Source organism: Canis lupus, chromosome 2 (assembly GCF_011100685.1).
Source record: "Canis lupus familiaris isolate Mischka breed German Shepherd chromosome 2, alternate assembly UU_Cfam_GSD_1.0, whole genome shotgun sequence".
NCBI lineage: Eukaryota > Metazoa > Chordata > Mammalia > Carnivora > Canidae > Canis > Canis lupus.
Window position 1 is genome coordinate 13550774 of NC_049223.1, and position 23264 is coordinate 13574037.

At 40.5% G+C, this 23264-nt stretch overlaps 1 protein-coding gene across 12 annotated transcripts in view; it reads left to right on the forward strand.

The window, feature by feature from the left end:
• The window catches only part of ZNF438 (zinc finger protein 438), a 402501-nt gene that overhangs the window by 229206 nt on the left and 150031 nt on the right, over nt 1–23264 (forward strand). For 9 of the 12 annotated variants that reach the window (XM_038529903.1, XM_038529906.1, XM_038529908.1 and 6 more), the window contains exon 1: nt 2605–2731. The exons of 1 other annotated variant lie outside the window; for it this stretch is intronic. The gene's annotated coding sequence lies outside the window, so the exon portion shown is untranslated. Of the gene's footprint in view, nt 1–1666; nt 1692–2604; nt 2732–2955; nt 3331–23264 lie in introns of those variants that run through there. 2 more of the 12 variants (XM_038529900.1, XM_038529897.1) reach the window with 2 other exon arrangements.

A 23264-nucleotide genomic window follows, 5' to 3' on the forward strand; every position in this document is an offset into this window, starting at 1 on the left:
CAGGGTGGCCATCTATTAATAGTTACAAAATCAACTCAGTGGGTTATGATGAGCACCTTAAACAATTAAATAGAAGCATCCATGCAAAGACAGGGTGGGGAATAGTGAAAAAGATACCCATGGAATCAGTCTTTTGGAGCTAGAATTTACGTATCTTGGACTTCCTGAGTCTGTCTTTCTTACATTGTCATATGAAACTTCATACAGATCGGTGATTATGGCTGTGGAATCTGGAGCATGGATTCGAACCTTAACTTTGCTACTTAGACACTGTGTGACATGAGATACTTGACTTAGCACCAGGTACCCTGCTTGCCTTGTGTGTCTGATAGAGATAATGGCAGTGTTTATCTCATCCAGGTGCAAGGATTAAATGAGATAATGCAGGGATGAGTACATATAAAGACTCAATAGATAGTAACCATTGTATTTCCACCATTTATTTGTCCCTAGTAGTAGAGTTCAGTTTTTTTCTCAGTTTGCAGTGTAGGACCAAAGGAAGGAAGAGTTAGGGCGCAGAGTGCTCAGGGGGCTAGCTTGCTAGTGGCAGCAGATAACAAAGTGAAAGAACCACCAGTGGAAACCAAAACCCCAATGGCCAGAGTGGAGGCCCTTAGTGCTTCTGTGCTAACCATCGAATGTCTGGGGTTTTATTTTCTTAAAGCAAGAAGTTCTTAGAGTTCCTCTCTCTAATGTCAACACATGTTTGACCCTAGCTCCTGGCTACTTATTTAGATTAGATTCCAGTTTGGCATAGGAACTTGACTGAATCTGAACGTGTAAATGTGTATATGCCCACAAATTTTTCCTTGACATTCCCTGTGGTTCCTCTTTGTTTGGGTACCCTTTCCACTTGTCAGTCTTTTCTTGGCCACATTACTTCTTTCCTACATCTCTACTAAGTTTTTGTTCTTGTTTTAAATCTTGGGGTACCAAGAAAAGAAAACTGAATAATGAGATGGGAAAAAAAGAATGCATCCTGTCAAACCGTCTTGTAGAAGCGTAACTATTCGATGTTACAAACATTCAATAATTTGATGTATACTTCTTAATGATTTCCACTCCAAAAAACGAGAGATGACACTTGCTTGTAAAAACAGTCCCATAGATATACCTAGAATCTCAAAGAGAATTCCAATGTTTGGCATGATATACATAAAACATTTTATACATATGTTAACAGCGAAATGTAAAATTTAAACTTTCCTAAAAAGTTGTTTCACAAAGAAAAATATCAGTATCATTTTAAAGATAAGTAGCCCTTTTAAAAAGCGCTAATTTTTCTAGAACTCCGCTCCACAGAAAAAATACTTCACTGTTAAAATGATCATTTTCAGACTTTACATTTACATTCCTTACATCATTTGATGATTAAGATCTTGTACAAAATTCTATTAACATAAATGTGCGAACAGTATCCAAATCGGAAACTTTTCAGAACTTTAGATTTTTCCTGAATAACATATTTATGTGTAGCCAGATTAGATGTCAGGAGTTCAAGACTAATATTCTCCTGTAATCATTTTTTTTTTCCTATGAAAATACTGCAGTATTTTCAACGAGAGTGTAAGTCCATTGTTTCAGGTTTTGTTTACGCTGGAGCTGCTGGGCAACATCCCACGGCCCATCTAGCCATTTGTCGTGGTTCCAAACGCATCTTCGATATTCCCTCCTGAGGGTCTATCTCCCAGGTCTGTTTTTCCTATTATTCTTCCCCCAGGACTGATTTGTGTGAGCCACTCTTTACCATAACGTTTATTTTCTCCCCCTGCTTCTAAGAGTAACGTAGGCACCGAGAAGCCAGAGATAGCCTGTTAATACGGTTAGTTTTTCGAGCTTCATTTTCCCTTCCGCTGAGCCATCCTTTAACCAGAACTCCCGGTTTTGCCGAGCTTAAGGAAGAGCAGACGCCGGGGCGCGGGAGGCGCGGGCAAGTTCACACGGGCTGACTAGTGCGCGCACTGTTTACACAGGCCGCCTCCGGGCACACTTTCGTAGACGTGCGCGGGGCCCGTGAGCGGCTTCACGCGGCCCCAACGGGAAACCCGGCAGGAAGGAGACCCTGGAGCCCCCACGGGGCGGGGCGGGGCGGGGCGGGGCCAGCGGGGGCCGCGAGCGGGAGCCGGAAGGGCGGGCTCCAGCGGCCCCGTCTGGCGCCGGGGGAGGGGGCGGGGCCGAGCCGGGCCGGGGGCGGGGCCGGGGGCGGGGCCGGGGGCGGGGCCGCGGAGCGCCGGCTCCACCCGCCCGAGGGCTCGCAGGCACCTGGCGAGGCGCGGATGGCTGCTTCCCCACACGTGGAAAACTTTTAATGAACACGTGAGGGAAGGGAGGCAATGTCTGCGGAAAGTCTACCTCACAACCCTGGCGTCCGACTCCAGCCCCGGGCGGCAGCTCGTTCGCTGTGCTCCCGCTGGGGGAGTGGAAGGGTGTGTGCGTCTACGTCCCCTCCCATTGGTGCCCCCTGCCCCAGCCGCACGCTCCGGGCCGAGCTCTCAAGCAGTCCCCGCCTTGGGAGGCGGCCAGGCAGGCCGTGTGCGCCTGCGCCCTGCGCCTCGCGGCGGGGTGGGGGTGGGGCGGGGGCGGGGTCGCCGAGGAAAGGGGCGTGTCTCCCGCCGCCGCGCACGGGGCGGAGCCGCGGGGGCGGTGCGGCCCGGCGCCCAGCGGCCTGACCTCCCCGAACGCCGGGTCCCGTGACGTCACCTCGCCGTGACGCGCACGCTGTAGGAAAACTGTAAGTTTCTGAGGATTCCTGCAGCTCCCTGGGCCTGCGGGCTCGCCCTGCTGCCCGCCTTCGCCGCGTCGGTGGTGGCCGCCGGCGTGTGATCCCTGGGCGATCGGGGCGCCGCCGAACGCGGCGAAGGGACAGGTGCCCGCCCCGAGCGGGAGCGCGCCCTCTGCGGCGGGCGGGCCCGGGGGTCGAGGAGGCGAGGCCGCGCTGCGCGGACTGGTCGCCGGGGCCCGGCGAGCCGACCGGGAGGAACGGGGAAGGTCCACGTGGGAGCGGCCCCCCTCTTTCCCTTCCTTGATGAAGGGGCTTGGATTGACATGTGAAGTCTGGCCTGGAGGGTTGCACCAGGGACTCCGCATCTAGGCTTCCTTTGGGATCCTGCAAGTTGTAAAGATAACCACCTGCTGCCTCAGTTGCCTCTTTGTGTCAAACGGAGGTGAAGCAGCCTCTGGCCTCATTATCACTTGCAAAGAACGGGGACATTGTGAGAGCACGCGAGGTAGCACAAACATGTAAACGTGCCAGGTGAAAGCCCAGAAAGACCTCCGTTCTTCTGGGATGTGGTGGCCAGTGGCCAATGGCCATTTAACAAAGGTCTATAGGTAGGGATCTTTTTCACAGTTTTGCCTCCTCAACCCTCACGCACCCACCCACGCGTCCGGTCATGGGCAACTCTGGAGTCTGATGGGCGATCTTAGTGGCATAGGGGTCCAGAGACGACTGGTGCCGTTATCACTATGTTCTTGACGATTATCAGGTTCCCTTGGCGGAGTTTGTCAGAGGAAGGGTTCAGCATGCCGGAACGAGTACATTACACTCAACACGATACACCGAGTTTCAGAGGTTGTAGCTGTGTGGACTTGGAACGTGTGACTGTTATCTGTGACTTTGAATGTTTTGGCTTGCCCAGGGTTAGTATGTTATTGATGAGTTAGTACTATACTACTCAAATGTTGAGGATAAGTGTTTGTTAGGATCTTTGAAGGGAAGACCATTATACACATCCCGGGGAGTACTTATTCTAGAGATCGAGAGATCACATTTCTGTAAATTCAGAAATTTCTTTGAGAAGCCTTAGCATTAGAAAGCAGGGGTGCTGATTTTGGTTCTACCACTTAATAGCTTTGTGTCCAAAGACAAGTCACCCAAATTTGGGATTTTCTTTTTCTACCTAAAATGGGAGATGATAGTGTATATGCTGTTGCTTTTTCAAGGATCAGATGAGATCACAATGTAAGAATGAAAGGCCGAGTATGGTATTGTTATTAGGAAATTCCCATAGGTCTCCTAGCCTGGATAAGAGGTGTGCTTATTCAGAAGTCAGGTTCTAAGTCAGAACTGGGAATAGAGCAGCAAACAAGGTTGTCCCTAACCTGGTGGAGCTTATTTTCTAGAGGGGAAATAGGCTACAAAGAATAAGTACATAGTATTATTCAAGATAGCGATTTAAGTACAGGGAGGTAAAGCAAGATAAAAGAATGACAACAGGGGAATGGGGCAGGTTGTTTTAGATAGGATCAGGCATAGAAGGCCTTCCAAAAGAGGGGACAGCTGAATGGATTCGAGTTGAGAGGAAGAGCCTGAGCTAAGAACATTTCAGGCAAGGTTCCTAAGAGCAATCAGCACTTAGATGGACCTTACTATATGTGAGGCAGTCTTCTAAACACTAAATTTTGGGGATCCCTGGGTGGCGCAGCGGTTTGGCGCCTGCCTTTGGCCCAGGGCGCGATCCTGGAGACCCGGGATCGAATCCCACATCGGGCTCCCGGTGCATGGAGCCTGCTTCTCCCTCTGCCTGTGTCTCTGCCTCTCTCTCTCTCTCTGTGACTGTCATGAATAAATAAATAAAATCTTTAAAAAAAAAAAAAAAAATAAACACTAAATTTTTACACCAACCTTACGAGGTAAGTAGTAATATCTCCATTTTTGGAGAAGAAGAAACTGACACAGATAGCTTTGCTCAAGGTTGTACAGCTGAAAGATGACAGAGACACTATTCGAATTAGGGCAATCTGACTGCAGAGTCCTGCTCCAGATGACAATCCTATACAGCAAGGAGCAACCCAGGAGCAATGGTCTGATGGAGGAAGCTAGCCTGAGGTGGCCAAGGCCTAGCAGGGTGAGTGTTTAGATCATAGCAAGGGAAAGTGGGGGCAGATGATGTTGGAGGACCAGGCTGGACTTTGGGGGCCCTTGTAGGCTAGTAAAGATGTTATTCTAGGTGTGATAGAAAACCATGGGAAGGTTTGTATCAAGGAAATAGCACCTGATTTTGGTTTTGTTGGTTGAAGAATTAACTGTAAGGTCATGGAGTAGGGGGTTCTCAGAAATTGGAAGCTAGGAGCCTAGAAGACAGATGCTGTTGTCTTGGCTTAGGAGAAATGGTTGTAGAGATGATAGCAAGTGGTCAAATTCCTGATACACTTTTTGAGGGTAGAGCTGTTGGGGTGGATTTACTAATCTGGAATGTGAGGAAAAGGAAAAGTCATGACTTCTTAGGTTCTAGCCTGGAACAACTGGGAGAACAATATTGCTATTGACTGAGCAGGGAGAAAGGGGTTTGGTGAGAAAATCATGAATTCTGTTTCAGGCCAGTTTTAGATACCTTGTAGACGTAGTAACCATAATACTAGAGCTAGTAGTAATAGTAAGTGCCTTGTAGGCATAAACTGTACTAGGAAGGGTTTTAAGCACTTTTATGTGTATTAATTAATTTAATCCTTATAGTAGTTGTATGTGCTAGGGGCCATTATAGTTCTAATTTTGCAGATGAGAACACAGAGGCATGGAGAAGTTAAAATTGTGACTTGTCTAAAATCACCCAGCTTGCAAGTGACCCAGCCAGGATTCAAAACCCAGCAGTCTGAAGTCTACACAATCAATGTCTGTAACTACCTGTAAGTCAGTTTGTTGAGCAAGGCAGTTGGATATATGAATTTGGAACTCAGGGAAATGGTCAGAAATGGAAACTCAACATTTATATTTCTGAAGAGAAAGCCTGTTTTGTTCCTCATCTAAGCCTTGGTTGGCGATGGAGGAGAAGAACTTAGGCAGTTGGGCTGTGCGGACTGGACTTTCATTACTTTGATTCAGTTCACAGAGCCAATATCCGGCATCCCCCTTCCAGGAAGTTCTGTGAGGGTGAGGTCTGTATCTTTTTTATTCACTGTCTCTACTTCCTGACCCAGTGCCGGCCATGTAGTAGGTGTTAGTCTGGCTTTATATGCAGGGCATTTGATTAAGTTTTGGGAGTTCAGAGATGAATAAAACATAGCAGTCTCCTTGGAGGAGCAGAGTTTGAAGAAAACCCTGCGGGAATAAAACCAGAGCAGACCAAATGCATAAGTGCATGCTGATCCTTTCATTTGGGTCTTCTGCAAGCCCCCTCCACTCCATATACTTGAGGGATGGGGCATGAAGGGGTCAAAGGAACAAAAAAATTGCCTAAGGAATTGTGCAGTGAAGTTGAGGCTCCCCAAGAGTCCTCTTCAACAAAAGAATTACTCCTAATCTTGCATATTTTACTATATTTGCATTATCTTTATTTGGCAATGGTATAATTTTTACCAAATGAAATAAATTCTGACATTTTAGTATTGTTGTGGAGTGATGAGTTTTTCCAATTGTATTACGTCAGTGTTGACAGGGTTTACTAGTGAAATAAGGGAGTTGGCTTGAAATGTTGCAGCTTGCATAATAGAGGGTGATGGAAGGGCTGTGTGAGGTATTTAGGCAGGTTTCCACTGACTTAAGTATGTCATGCCAAAGTTCCACACATCAGAGTAAGTTTCAGTTTCTCTGCTGATCATCTCCTAAACTTTGATATATATATATATATATATATATATATATATATATATATATTTTTTTTTTTTTTTTTTGGTCATAGAAAGGTGATCTGGTGGTATATGTTATAGATGGAATTATAGATTACATCTCATATTTGGAGCATTGTAGAACGTAGAAACTAGAGCAATATGCACAAAAGCGTGTGTCTTATTTCTGTAGATCTTTTGAAGGATATACCCTAACATCAATACATTTGTCACAATTTTATTACTTCCTAACGTGAGTATTTCAAGTTTGAACCATTAAAAGATTATGTAAAATTACACCATTTTAGATTTTGTGATTAATTTCAGCGTTTTTTTCTTGCGATATATAAATTATATATATTTTATAAATTATATTTTGTTTAGCTTTTTTAGCTTTGGGAGAGTTGATATGAATAACCAACTCCACCATCACTCTAAATGGGAACCCTCCACAAATATAAATGTAGAAATGTGCCATCTCATTTTGCAGTTCAACAAAACTTTAAATCTACTACTGTGGCTAACTCTAAATTTAATGGGGTTGAAATGATTAGTATTTCTTTATACCACAATTGCAGCTAGCTTTCCCAGGAATATCAGATATGCATATGTGATATAAAGTATCTTGAAGGAGCTGCTGATTGCTCAGGCTTTGTCATTTTTTAAGTTTAGGCTTAGTGAGGGCAGGTTGATCATGATTTAATTGTGCTAGATAGCTCCCAACAGGGCAGGCATAATAATAAGTCTTCCTATTTGAAGACAGGATCCCCACTGACCATCCTAGAGAATGTATCCAAATTCTTTTAAGAATCTCTATTTACACGAGTGAATTTAGAAACTATTAGTTAAGAGTACAAAAATGTAAGTATATAGAAATTGTTTCTTGTAGAAAATTATGTGTCTAGCCCAGTGATGACATGTAGTGGGCACTAAATATTTTTTAATATTTAAATTTCGTGTATTTTTTTTAATTTTTGCATATTACCTTCAACTCATATATGTGTCTGTATGTGTATAAATATGTATATATATTTTGTGTGTATGTGTGTATATATATGTATATACCACATATAGACACTGTGCATTTGCAGTAATAGCTGAATATTTGTATACTTCTGCTTAGCATTGTAACTGAATATATTTAAATAATGTAAACAGTTAAGTGTCACTTATATTTGATTCATTTGATACATAGCTACTTAGAAATTAAGATCTTGAGGTTTGATTTCTTTTCCCCACATAAACAGTAATGACTACTAATTAGTAAGCATGAGTGGAGTCTAAGCTTTAGTGACAGATTAGCCAAGTTGTCATCCCAAAAGAACATGCAAGAAGAAAATTCTCAGAGAGGATTAAGCAAAAATGGCATGTTGATATAAGGAATAATTTAACCATAATTCCCTACCACAACTATAATTCTTAAGATATTACTGTCCTAGAGATAGCATTCTTTTCTTTGGTTCTTACACTGCAAAAGTGCTAGTTTGAAGCTGCATTCTGGATAAATGAGATAAATACTGGAATATATGGAATATATGGAGCTATGGATTTAGCTCAGTGGATTTCCACTGGGGATGATTCTGTTCCTCCCTACCTCATTCTGAGGACATTTGGCAAATGTCTAGAGACATTTTTCATTGTCACAACTATGTGTGAGGGCATTGCACCTGTCATGTAGTTGGTGGAGGCCAGGACTGCTCTTAAATATCCTACAAGGCACAGGGCAACCCAAACAATAAAAAAATTATCCAATTCAAAAAGGAAATTATCCAGTTCAAAATGCCAGTACTGCTGATGTTGAGAAACCCTGTAATATGTAACTATTTTCCTTTCTTCCTTAATTTTTTTTGTTTGCTTTTATTTGACGCTTTAGAGATTGAGGTGGTAGTTGTAAGTAGCAAACAGCTGACTTAAACAAAAGATTGCATTGAACTTTTAGTTTGTTGGAGAGCTGAGGTAATGTGGTCCATTTATTGTAAGGAAAATAATTTTTGTAGCTATTAGCTACAATGTTGACTTTTTTTTGCCTGCCAATATGTCTAGTGTTTCTGGTTTGTATTTAGCTATGAATTTCTTTTCTTAGTAAAACTAATTTAATTTGGGCATTATACAATCCTGGGTTGTAATAGGTTTGCTGGTATGAATCGCCTTCATGTATTGAATTAACTATCTCTATACGTGGTTGCTTATATATTTCAGAAATCCTGTCATGTTAATTTTTATATGTGATTTTCATGAACACCTCATGAAATGTGTAGGGCCTGCATTACCCTCACTATTTGCCAGATGAGGAAACAGACTTAGATCAAATAGTTTGCCATATATATTATAGCAAGAGACAAAAGCAAATCTAGGACTCAGAAGTTTTGATGCTTAAGATGTTTTTAAAGTTACTAGTTACTATAGTTACCATATTTGATCTTCCTGACTGTCCTGTTGAAAACTGGGAACTTACTTAAGGTCACCCAATTCATAATGTAGTTTTGACTATTTCCACTGACCTATGCTGCCTCCCCAGATATTCTCTAATAAATAAATTTGACAATTTCTGGATAAATTTACCAAATCCATGCTTAACCTAAATAAGTAGGTCTCTTGACACTGTGAGGGAAGAAAAATTCTCCTTTGTCTTTGGGTCTTAGTCTGGGCCTAAGTATTAAGCTGATACACGACAGATCAGCCGTAGAAAAACAGACAAATTTTATTAAAATTTTACTTGTACATGGGAGCCTTCAGTGAAGACCCAAAGAAGTAATCAGAATAGGTAGCTTTTATACATTTTAGACAAAGAAATAATAAATTTGTGAAGAATTGACAAGACCCAGAGGAGTTTGGGCTAGGGGTCGTAAATGGTGAAGATGTAACTAGGGAGATAAGGATTAATTTAGTAAGATTTCTTTGTACAGGTTTCTCAGCTCCCAGTTCCCCATCTCTGGTGATAAGAATGTCTTCCTTGCTCCTGGTACAAGGGAGGATACCTTTCACGTGGGAGTTTTATCTTTTATTTTCAAGATGAAAAAAAGGAGAGTCAGAGTGTCCTTGCACCTGCTGTTTCTTAAGTCTCTTTGATTCAAAATAATCAAAATGTCAAAATGGCATATTTGGGGGTGACATTCTGGTTTGTACAATATGAGTACTACAACATGTAGTCAGATGTTCATGTTATCACTTGAATTGATCGGTAATTCAGTATTTGTAATCCTTCTGTGATTGGACTTGAGTGGAAACTTCATTGAGTTTTGATAAAGCATAAGGTAGTGCTACTTGCTATGCAAAATTAATTTTTGAGCACACGAAGTCCAAAAGCAGGGTGAAGAGATGGCTGTCAGCTGTATTTGAGTGTATTTGGGCGCAGCAACCCCTTGGCATGATTTACTTTGCCATTCTGTTAGAGGGATTTATATTTGGGATAGGACTTCTATTCATTCTAATTTTTAAATTAGAAACCATCTTATTCTCTTTAGCCGTTGCCATCTTTTATGTTACATTTGAGGCTGTTTCTCTTTCTAAAAGAATATCCACTCAAATATTTGATGAGTTATCATTTTGCTTGAAGATTATTTGATGATATTCAATTCTTGATGTGAGTTTCAGTAATTGGAAGAAAAATTTTAATACCCAGAAGTGGGATTGCTGGGGCATATGGTCGTTTTATTTTTATTTTTTGAGGGATCTCCATACTATTTTCTATAGTGACTGCATCAGTTTACATGGGTAGCAATAGTGCACCAGGATTCCCTTTTCTTCATAGCCTTTCCAACATTTGTTACCTCTTGTCTTTTTGATGATGGCCATTCTAACAGGTGTGAGGTGCTTTCTCATTGTGGTTTTGGTTTGCATTTCTCTAATGATTAGTGATACCAGGCACTTTTTCATGTTCCTGTTGGCCATCTGTATGTCGTCTTTGGAAAAATGTTTATTGAGTTCCTCTGCCCATTTTTAAAATCAGATTGTTTTAATGAAGTGTAGGTGACACAGAATGTTAAAATTAGTTTCAGATATACAAACATAGTGATTCCTTAACTCTATACCTTGTGCTGTGCTCACAGCAAGTGTAACCATACAAGCTATTACAATATCTTGACTATATTCCTCATGCTGTACCTTTCATCCTGGGGTCTTACTCATTCCACACCCAGAAGCCTGTACCTTCCATTCCCCTTCACATATTTTTACCTATCCCCCACCTACCACCTTCTGGCAAACACCAGGTCTCTACTTACGGGTCTGTAATTGGAAATTTTAATGTTTCATATAATAACCTCCGCTGTGGGCAATTGATAGAATTATATTGTGGGATTGAGAAGGGGAGGGAAAAGACCATTGTTAGTGCATTTGTGTATTGGGCATTGAGGATTATATTTAAAAGGTGAAGATTTTCAACTTTCCGTACAACTGAATTGGCATAACAAAGTATTTTTCTTACCTCCATGAGGGAAAATGCTATATCCAAGAAACCACAATATTTATAGTATTATTGAGGGGAGAGACCACTGTTATGTTATTAAAACAGAGCTGGATTTCATACTTGCTAAGCAAGGGAGAGTGATGCTTGTAGAATATAATCCTCCAAACAGGCAGAGATGTACTTGGATAGGTTTTTTTTTTTTTTTTTTTTTTTTTGGATAGGGTTTTGAAGAAGCATGGAGTTTTAGGATTGGCTTATTTTCAGTGAGACAATTTAGGGATTGGCCAACTTTAAGCTTGGAGTTTAGGGACTGGCTGGCATTGAGGAGCAAGGGTATGGAAGCAAGGCAGTTGCTGATCCGCTGACTTCCTCAGCTGAGTACTGAACTGGAAATGTTGGCTAGAGTTTAAGGATTGATAGATTGGGGCATATTTAAAACCCGTTCCGTGGTTACTTGTTCCCAGCTTGGAATAGAGCCAAAGAATAATCTTTTCCTTTCTTGAAGTTGGAGAATAGGTACTTTTATTTTCCATTGACATTTATGTCAAACATTTATGTTAGCATTGTGCTGATACACACTTCTGGTTTTGCTTTTCTTCTGAAACTTTTTAAAAAAAGAAATGAATGCAGTGAATATCATTTGTTTTCTATCCACCAGTCACAGGATTGTATGTTATTTGGGACCCAGCCTGCTTCAAGGATTATTTTTATATATAGTTAAGAAGGTAATACGTTATTTATGGAAATACTTTAATGTTTTAAACACTATGGTGAAAGCTGTTACTTTTATGTCTATATTTCTCTCTTGTGGGAGTGTGTCGTATCATATGCCTGCCAAAAGTCGACTTGATGGATGCTGAATTATAGATCTAAAACTTTGTTGTTTTTGCTGTTGTTAGAGATACATCTAGAAGTGATGACTTTTTGAAAGTTAGCTAACAATTCTTATCGACATTTTAGAAGGTTAATGATTATATGTCTTTTACATAAGGTAGGCTGAATTATTTTACCTGTGAATCATCTTACCACAATTATATCATAGAACCATTTTTATAAAGTATTTTGGTTTAATTTTTATTTTATAATATTTTTATTCAGAATGAAATAAAGGCTATTTATGACTGTTTACTGAAACTCTGACAAAAAGATATTTTTCTAAATTGATCTCACAGTAGTATTTTAGTTTTAAAAATATTTTTCTTTGAGATGCTAAAATAAACTCAAGGCATTTTTTATATTAGAACTTAGAGAAGGCAAATGAATTTTTGGTATACTTTCTTTGTTGTATTGAAGTTTTATTTAAGATAACCTGTGTACTGTATTTACATATGAAATGAGGTGATAATACTTAAAAAAAGAATAGATAATGAGTATTGTCATGTTTATATGCAGCCCTTGTTTCCTTCTTTAACCTACAGCTTGTGCCAGACCTCTCTGCCTTCCAGACCAGTATTATCTAGTAATAAAACTACATTTATGATTTGGATTAAAGCATTTTTTGCATGAAAGCTCTTTGAAAATGTGAAGCCTGATTCTTGTATTTATTTACAGTCCATATTTCTGACCTGCTATGATAGTTAATCTTAAGAGCTAATCTCAACCCAGTACTAAAATTAATATATTGCTTATGAAGAGCTATTGTTTAATTACTAAATGATACTCAAACATTTTTATCCTCAACATTTAAATTTTGTAGATTAATGCTAAATAAGTACTTAAAATTTCTAGGAAAAAAGATGTCTTCAATGCCTGAATATTGTTATTGGGATTATGTATATGCTATTACTTATGTGTATGAAATAATGGATTTGAAATGTGGTTTTTCTCTGTGCATATTCAGTGAATAGTTGAGTTGTTATTGCCTAGTGATATGATCAAAAAAAGAATTCTAAGTTAAATCATCTTCTGTAGTAAGATGGAAAAAACAAGAGTTATCTACTAATATAATGGGTATAAAATGGTATCTCATAGTTTTATTTTACACTTTAATTACCAGTGGAGCTGAATTTCTCTTCCTTCACTTGTTAACCATGTAGATTTCACCTTCAGTTGTCAGATTTAGCAAATAAAAATACAGGACAATTTGTTAAATTTGAATATTAGATAAACAACAAATATGTTTTTAGTATAAGTATATACCCTCACATTAGTTGGGATATACTTAATACTAAATTTTTTTATTGCTTATCTTTAATTCAAACTTAATGGGGCATTCTGTATTTAATCTGACAACTTTACTCTCTGTAAATTGTCTGCTGCTGTCTCTTACCAAATTTTTAATTGCATTTCCTGTCTTCTTGTTATCTTCAAGAATTCTTGGCATACACTGGATATTAGCTGCTTTTTTTTTTTAGAAGTTGCAAACATTTTTCCAATCTTCTGTCTGCTTGTTAACTTTATAATGCTTTTTGTTGAATAACAAGTCCTTAATTTTGATGGAGTCAATTCTTTCAGTTCCACCAGGATGTTCCTATATTTTTTATACTTTTGAGATCTTAAATATTTTATTTAAAATATTCCAAGGTCACAAATAGGTCATCCTACTTTTTATTTCATTAGCTTCATAGTTTTACATTTCAAGTTTAGATCTTTAATATATTTAGTGTTTATTTTAAGGGAAGAGTATTAGGAAATGAAGAGAGAGAGGTAATGGAGAGAGCAGATTGCATGGGGGTTGTAGGCCCTGTGAGGCCTTTGGTTCTTTTGCTTTAGTGAAAGAGGAAGCCAGTGGAGGTTGTAAGCTGAAATCTGAAATATACTTCTAAAAAAATTCTCTGATGACTCTGGTGAATATGTTGTGTGAGATATGGCAGACTATTCATTCTTCCCCGGTATTTAGGATATCCTTTTCTCTGTTAGTATCTGAACCTCTCTTAGAGACTGTAGCTTCCAACTTCCCCTGACTATAGGAAATGTCTACATTAGATTAGGTTTGGACTAATTAAATGTGAGCAAAAGTGGTATGTGCAACTTCTGGGTTATCTTCTTAAAGATGAGGTGCTTGTCCTGTTCCTCTCCCTATGCCACCCTCGCCTTCCTACTGACTAGAAGACAGCAACAACTGCCTTGAACCCAGAGGTAGACATCCTGTGATGAGGATGGCAGAGCCGTCCCTTGTCAGCTTAGGTCCTGGATGACCTTGTGGAACAGAACCAACTACTACTCACCCTCCCCTAAGCACTGGCCTGTCTCTGGACTATTTCCAGGAAGAGAATAAACTTTCTTGTTTGAGACACCGTATTTGTCATCATTTAATCACAGCATCTGTACCCATACTCAATTTAATGCCAAAATTGGTACCTGAAGTGTGGTGTTGCACTAATTAATAGCTTAAATACATGACACTGGCTGAGTAGGTGGTCAGCAGAGAGTAGACACCATGTTGTAAGCTGGAAAAGTGGTGACCCACTTTTATGCTAATGGTACAACTCTTGATGGAGCTGTCATTTCTGATAACTTGGAAAGGCATCCATGTGTGTGTCCAGTTTGTACCTCCAGGTGGTTAGAAAGACTGCTAATGTGAGCCTGCTCACACGAGTTGGCTAGCTGCTTTAGCAAGGAGCTGAAAGAGGGTGTCAAGTAAGAGAACAGTTGGCTAGTTTGCAATTAGAGTTGCCCATGGCCTATGCTCTTACTGCACTGACTGAAAGGACAGTAGTATGGGGGTATTGCGGGCTTGGAAAAGTTATTTTCTTTTTCCCAAACAGCAAGAGGTTATATTCATTTTCAGGAACCTTTGTCAGATTTTCTTGGCCAGAGAAAAGTGGAAGCCAGGTGAGGCAAGGATCATGTTAAGATTTATCTTCCCTCTAAAAAAAAAAAAAAAAAAAAAAAGATTTATCTTCCCTATTTGAACCAGTCAGTTAGTTAGGTAAACCTCCAGTTACAAATAGAAGGTTTTAGTTTCCTACAACAACAACAACAAAAGTTTATTTCTTACTCATGACATGTCTATGGCTCTGTTCCACCATCCTCTGTCACTCTGAGCCAAAGGAAGAGGCTTTTTGGGGACATCACTGTTCTGTTTCAGAGGGAAAGGAGACATAGCAGAACCAGCTGCTTGGAAGTAGCATATGTTACTTTTGTTCACATTTTATTGGCTGAAGCTAATCAAGTGGCTGAGCCTGAAGTCACTCAGGCAGGAAGAACATTTTAAGTCACATAGCTTGACCGGACGTGAAGGGGTGTGGTGGTGGTATTATCATCCTGCCGTGTGAACGAGATGCTCTCAATTTAGCTAACCTTAATTCAAGGGAGAGAGGAATGAATCTGCCTCAGAGGTCAAGTCATAATAACAGGACAGAATTGACAAGCTTAGTATCTACCACCAGACTAAACCTTTAGTTGTGGTTACTTTCTGGGGGCACTGACTGAAGACAAAGAGATCTGTGGAGATTTTTGAGAGAATTGTGTTGATAAAGATGCCACAAGTTTAGCTTGCCAAAACCTGTGATGGTTTGACGTTGTTTGACAACCAACCAAAGCAACCTTTGACCCCCCCAAACATGTACCCCCCAGGAAATAAGCTGTTAGCTCGTTCCTGCCTCTTTGGAGCATGTACTGTCCCATGTTCACTTCATGGTTTGCCAGAAAGGATAATGGAAGAAAGTATCTTCCAGACTCCAGTAGACAAAGGGACATGAGAGTCCGTCCCCTTGTACTTTTTTTCTTTGCTTTGCTTTGCTTTGCTTTCTTTCTTTCTTTTTTTTTTTTTTTTCCTGAGGAGTGGAGGACTAGATAGAACCAGTAAAGCTGAGATGGCCCCAGAGCAGACCCTGGAATGAGAACCCCAGGTCCAGGCAAGGCTCTCAGGGAGATTATGAGAGAGCAGGACAGGGTGGAGGAGGGTGCCAAAGAAGACTCCAAATTCCCATAGAGTCCCACAAAGGTGAGTGTTGCTCCCTCCCCAGAACTAAATTTTAACCAAGGAATTTTCTTTCCTGGTAGAGTGGAGGATTCTTTGCCATTCCTATGTAGTAGTACTCCATCATTGGTAAGAATAGTATTTGCCATTCTTTTCAAAATGGAAGACTTAATTACATTAATCTTATTTGTATTCCATTGTGTATTGGCTGTAATGCTGGGGATAGAGAGCAGCATTACTTATCTAGTAGTTTGTAGGTCACCTGACTGGGACAGAGACACATTGGTATCTTTTGGAGAGGTTGTGTATCACCCAGAGATCTTAGACTTTGAGCTGAATCCAGTAACTGGATGGGACTTCAGGTTATCCCTTTAGAAAAGGAGAGGAATGTTTGAGTGGGAAGGAGGCACTCCCACCTCTGATATTTTACTGGCATCTAGCTCTTATTTCTTAGGCTCCTTGTAGCCAGATGAGACCGCATATCTAAGTTTTGGCTAGTGGATAGAAGTGAGGAGTACACCTTCTAAAACACATTTGTATTTAAATAATGCTGTTATATTCTTTTTGCCCTGCCCTGTGGATGAGGTGTGGGTGAGCCAGCTTCCATTGTACAGGCAAGGGCAGTGCCCCAGGGGAGTGGCAGGATAGGAGGGAAGGAGTCTCAGTCTCTGGACTGCAGAGAACTGCCCACCTTCCTGGGACCACTTGTCTGGGCTACATAAGAGAGAAGTGAACTCCTCTTTTGTTTGTGCTGCCACATTCCTGGTCTTGTTACTGCAGTTTAGCCTATACAGAGGGCAGTAAGGAAAACAGGAAACAAACATGGAAGATTAGATTTGGAGTTGTTCTTAGTGATTTTTTTTCACTTGAAGCTTTTCTCTTATATATTCTTCCTGTGAAAGAATGAAGGAAGATATTCTTATATATTCTTATATATTCTTCCTGTGAAAGAAGAAGGAAATAATATTCTCTTATATGTTCTTCCTGTTTGTCTTTCAAATAATCTAACAGAGTTTAGAAATAAGGAAACTCTTTTATTTGCACATCACTCGTGATTTCCGTTTTATTTCATATGCGTATTTACATATTGTTATAGAAATTTTGTATCTTGATATTTTCATGTGAATATTTTCTTTGTTGCTGAAGAGTTCTTATACTTGTACAATTATTGTTATATAACATTTGGTTTTACCACATGTGTATTGCTGTTGACTGCTATGGACTGAATTGCATTCCTCTCCCCCCTCCCTATTTATTTATTTATTTATTTATTTTAAAAAAATATTTTATTTATTTATTCATGAGAGATACACACACACACACACACACACACACACAGAGGCAGAGACACAGGCAGAGGGAGAAGCAGGCTCCATGCAGGGAGCCTGATGCGGGATTCGATCCCAGGACTCCAGGATCAGGCCCTGGACTGAATGAAGGTAGGCGCTAAACCGCTGAGCCACCCAGGGATCCCCCCCCCCAAATTTATATGTTGAAACCTTAATCCTTGATGTGACTATATTTGGAGATAAGGCTTTTAGGGAGGTGATTGAAGTTAAATGAGGTCATAAGGGTGATCCAATAGGTCCTATAGAACTGGTGTCCTTATAAGAAGAGGAAGAGACCCCAGAGGTCTCTGCCTTATGAGGATACAGTGAGAAGGCAGCTGTCTGTAACTCAGGAGGAAGGTTTTCACCAGAACCAGACTATATAGGCATCTTGATCTTGGGACTTCCAGCCTCCAGACTGAGAAAAATAATTTTGTTCTTTAAGCCACCCACTTGTGGTATTTTGTTATGGCAGTCCAAGCTAGACAGCCCAGGCTTTTAACTGCTACACCACATGCAGGGGGTTCTTCTCAGATCACAGTCAGTAGCAAAGCAACCTGTGAAGAAAAGTCCAAAAGAGGAGGACACCAAGAAAGAGTAATGTTACTGAAGCCAAGAGATAAGCATTTTTTTTTTAAAGATTTTATCCATTTATTCATGAGAGACACAGAGAGAGAGGGAGAGAGAGGCAGAGACACAGGCAGAGGGAGAAGCAGGCTCCATGCAGGGAGCCTGATGTGGGACTTGATTCCAGGACTCCAGGATCATGCCCTGGGCCAAAGGCAGGCGCTAAACCCCTGAGCCACCCAGGGATCCCTGAGATAAGCATTTTAAAATTGAGAATGTCAATATTAAATTGACAGGTCTTATAAATTCGGAATGAATTTTCAGGTAAGAAGTCATCTATATTTTGGAGAGTTATGTTTGCACAAAATCCAGATTGCAAAGGTTGAGTAGTGAATTGGGAGTGTTGGTGGGAGTGGTAGAAATAATGAACTTAAAGCCTCTTTTCAAGACACAGGCTGCAAAGGGGAAGACACAAGTAGGACAGTGGCAGGAAAGAGAGCCATCATACCTGGGGGAGTAGATGAGATTTGTTTGTTCATTTGTTTTATAATGGGAGAGCTTTAAGCATTTTGTTGGGGGGGAGGGAGTCAGAAAGAAGTGGAAGATTTGAGAGAGGAAGGTGGATAAATGATGGCATCAGATCCCTTAGGAAGAGAGGTGGCTTGAGTTTTGGAGCCTGGTTGGAGGTGAGCTTTGAGGAGGAAGAGGGGCATCCTTCCTCCCTCCCTCTCAGGAAGGAGGTAAGAGAGTGGTTGTTGGAGTGGAGGTGATATCATTTGCTAAGTGGAGGGGAGAAGAGGAAGCTTAAAGAAAGTGATGAAGTTTGGAATTGATTCTGTGGGATTTGGGAGAGCCCACAAAGAGCCTGATGTAGTGATCAAGAGCCTACTGGAGATGGGAGGCCATGTACTTGGAGAGGCTCCAGTCCCCTTGGTTGGGGCTTTGAAAGCAGTGATCTCTAGTCTGGGTGTGGGAGTGGAGAAGTAGGTTCTCAGACTGGTTTAGAGGAAGGACAAGCCAGCAAGAAAGTTCACTTTAGGCAAGGGAGTAGGCAAAGCTGGATGATCAGATCCTAGGTGTATAGAGGGCAGGAAGTGAAGCCTAGAGTTTGGTTGATGGATCAGGAAAAGAATAGAGAGGGCATGGGGAAAACCTGGAATCTTAAACATGTTAAGATTAGGTATGATTTATTCATTTATTCATTGAATAAATGTTGATCATTTATCTTCCAGACACTATTCTCTGTGGAGTGGCTCCTTAGATCAAAACAGTCATCAAAACAAAGTTCCTGCCCTGCTAGAGCTTATTTCTAGAGGGGAGGTAGATAATAAACAGATATACATATGTGTGTGTGTATATATATATATGTGTGTGTGTGTGTATATATATATATATATATTTACACACACAAAAATGTTAAGAAGAAAAATGAAGGGTAAGAGGGTAGAGAGTGATGCAGATGCTATTTTAGGTGATATGAACAAGAAAAGGCTCTTGGAGGAGATGACCTTTGAGTGGAGACTTGGAAGGCACAGCAATTGGAAGAGCATCCCAGAGTGTGCAAATGGCAGGAAAGAGCCCTGGCCCAGAGCTTGCATGAGGAGTGGCCAGGTAACTGGGGAGCGTGAGTGAGGAGGAGAGTGGAATTCCTGAGGGCCATGATACCTTAGGCCTGCAAGTGGGATCTGGGATTTCATTCAAGTGTCATAGGAAAGCCATTGGAAGGTTTGAATCAGAGAAGTGATGTGATCTGTTTTACTTTACTGAAGGTTCTGTGCCGAAGGCTCACGTTGGCTGTTCTGTGGAGTTTTGATTGGCAATGGTAGGAAAGGAATTTAAAGAGCTAGAAGGGTATGAGAATGTAGCCCATAAGTAGCGTATTGGAGTTGAAGATTTCAGCAATTGAATGCTTCTGGGTGAAGGATCCCACTGCTGCTCTTTTAAGCAGACACACCCAGTCCACAATAGGCATTATTTCCAGTGGATAAAGGTCTGACCCCGACCCTTGGTTTCTGCCGCACCCTTTCCTGTTTTTGACTCTGCTCCTCACCAGCTTCATTATTCATTCTCCCATTTTTGTCGTCATTGGTCTTTCAGATGTGATGCATACTGCTGTCTGCCTAGCCAAGACTTCTCTAGATTTAGGTTTACAGACCTTTTCGTCAGAGTCTGATTGTAGTCTTCAGAAAACTCCCCTGGAGGCCACAGTGTGAGAAGTAGGGGCGGAAGTAGGGTCGAGGGGAGCTGGCAGCGCTGTGTTCTGCCCACTGAGCCCTGTTCTCACTCCCTGAAGCAACCCCTGACACCTCCCGTGAACCCCACGCCTCTCAGCCCACAGCGTGCAAGAGCCCAGCACTGATGTGTGCTGCCACCTCCCTTCCCGGATCAGCTCAGGTCACACCATCCACGCTCAGCCTGTGCCGCCTCAGCCGCTGGCTCCTCGCTGGCTGGGTGGTGGGATGCACAGACTCCGTGTACAAAGTGGTCTGTTGAGGACACTGAAAACTGTGAGGCAGGCATGGCATATCATCCCAAATGTTAGTTTTACTCTGGCTGTTATTAAATTTACTGAATTTGCACAGCAAAAAATGAATGCAGCTCTAATTATGAACCATGAGATGTTGACAAATTCTTTTATTGACTAATTAAAAATGCCAACTTTTTTGTAAATAGGAAAATAGGTGTATGATAGTTTGGAATGTAACATTTGTGTGAACCCTTTAAGGAACAAAACGTAAGGCCAAGAGATGTAGATTGTGTGGGCCATTTAGTGCATGGCCTTCAGTCTCCAGGGGATTATTCAGTCCCTCTGCTTTGCATTAAGGATACTTTCATAGACAAGGTTAGAACTACCTTTTCAGGTGGTTGGATTTGTAACTCTGTATTTTTGTTTTTATGTTTAATGGAGCTATGACAACATTTTTATTCACATGGGTTAGGAACTGACTATAATATAGACTTTGAGCCTTCAGGCTTTCTGGTTAAAGGTAAAAATATGAGTATTTTCCTCATTTATTCTGGTTTCATTTTGACAGATGTCATTAAAGTAAACATTGCTGCATTATAAAAAGAATTTATAAGAGCCAAATGATGGCCTAGTAAAGTCAATACTCAAAACAAGATTATCCTGGGCCACAAAATAAGTTTGATGCTTCGGATTTTTTTTATTTTTTTTATTTTTTTATTTTTTTTTTAAAAGAAAAATAGGGTATCCCTTGCATTAAAATCTGCAGTGTTTCTTCTGAGTTAAGGGTAGATTTTTAAGCACTAAGATAAATTTCTTTATTTGGACTGTTTGCCATTAAGAAATTGATTTAGCACTAGGGATTTTGTATAACACTGCCAAATTCTAAGGTTAATGAAGGATTTGGTCATGTTCACTGATGCATCCTGAGCACAACACCTGCCACATAACACTTAATAACTATTTTTTGAATGAATGGATGAATCATCTTTGATATAATTGTGGAAATAATACTGTCTGGTTATTGATACAGGCAGTATCATGGTAGAATGAAGCACCTCCCTGGGTGTGCTATCACAGTGTTGCCATGAATATATGGCTTCTTTAAATTAATAAAAATAGGAGCATAACTATAAGTTTTTTTTTTGAGTCTGCCAGTTGACAAGTCTGTTTAATTGTGTAAAATGCTAATTCTACTGGTAAAATGAGGATAGCAACACAGACTTTGTTTATTGAGTGTAAGTAACTGCACTAAGATTGGATGAGGTATAGAGAGTAGAAGAAAATACATATATGCAAATCAGTTATCTGATGATGGACTTGTATCCAGAATTTATAAAGAACTCTTACAACTCAGTAATAAAAAGAACAACACGATTAAAAAATGGGCAGAGGACCTGAATAGACATTTCTCCAAAGAAGAGTTATAAACTGTAAATAAACTCATGAAAATATGCTCAGCATCATTACTCATAGGGGTATACAAGTCCAAATCTCAAAAGATAGCCCTTCATACCAACTGTTTGATTATAATGAAAGGTAATAACAAGTGTTGGTAAGAATGTGGTAAAATTAGAACAAACATACATTGCTGATGGGAAAAACGGAGGCAGCCACTTCAGAAAACAGCTTAGCAGTTCTCTAAAAGATTAAAAAATAGAGTTACCATGTGTTACCTAGCAATTCCACTCCTAGGGCCATACCCCAGAGATCTCAAAACACATATCCATGTAAACATTTATATACTAATGTTCATAGCAGCATTATTCCAGATAGTTAAGACATGGAAACAACCCAAATGTCCATCAGCTGATGAGTGGATAAGCAAAACATGTATATTATTCATACAATCCAATGGAATATTTCTCATCATGAAAAAGGAATAAAGTACTAACACTACAAAGTGGACAAATCTTAAAACATGCTTAGGAGTTGGACACACAAATTGCCCAATGTTGTATGATTCCATTTTACAAAGTGTCCAGAATAGGGCAATCATAGGGACAGAAAGTAGGTCAGAGACTAGAAGGGGTTGGAGAAGGGAGATGCGGAGTGACTGCTAACGCATAGAGTTTCATTTTAGAATGATTAAAATGGTCTAAAAAATTGTTTGCGGGGCAGCCCGGGTGGCTCAGCGGTTTAGCACTGCCTTGGGCCCAGGTCGTGGTCCTGGAGACCCGGGATCAAGTCCCACGTCAGGCACCCTTCATGGAGCCTGCTTCTCCCTCTGCCTGTGTCTCTGCCTCTCTCTCTCTCTCTCTCTCTCTCTCTCTCTCATGAATAAATAAATAAATGAAAATTTTAAAAAATGCTTGAAAAAATTGCTTGTGATTTTTTTTTTAAGATTTTATTTATTTATTCGTGAAAGACACACACACACACACACACAGAGAGGGAAAGAGGCAGAGGGAGAAGCAGGCTCCATGCAGGGAGCCTGATGTGAGACTCAATCCCAGGACTCCAGGATCACGCCCTGGACTGAAGGCAGGTGCTAAACCACTGAGCCATCCAGAGATTCCCTGAGGTGATGGTTTTATGACTCCACGAATATACCAACCAGTGAATCGTCTACTGTGAAAGAGTTAATTGCATAGTATATGAATTATGTCTCAATAAAGCTATTAAAAAAAGAATAAATGAGGTAATGTGTGGGAATATACTTTGAGCTACTTGAGAAGATATTATTGTAGTTTGACTGTGAGGCCTTTAAATAGTAGCAGCATGACTTAGATATTTTCACTTGCAGCTCTGTGATTTTTATGCCATGACTCAACTTTATAAGGCTGTAACTCAGCAATATAAAATATTGAAAATGTTGAAACATTAAATGAAAACTGCTTGGCTTACTGTTTTTATTTAATAGGATTTTCTGAATCTGTTAATTAGCAATGAGTAGAATGTCATTAAGGAATTAGGTTTTTGAATCATAAAATTTTAGAGCTGGAAGAAATTTTAGGAGTCGTGTATTCTAGGCCACCTCATTTTGTTTTATAAGTGAAAGAAACGGGCCCTATAGGGTAACTAAGGTTAACCAAGATGTCTTAGGTCACAGAGTTGAGTAAGTTCTAGAACCGAGTCAGGGTTCTTTCT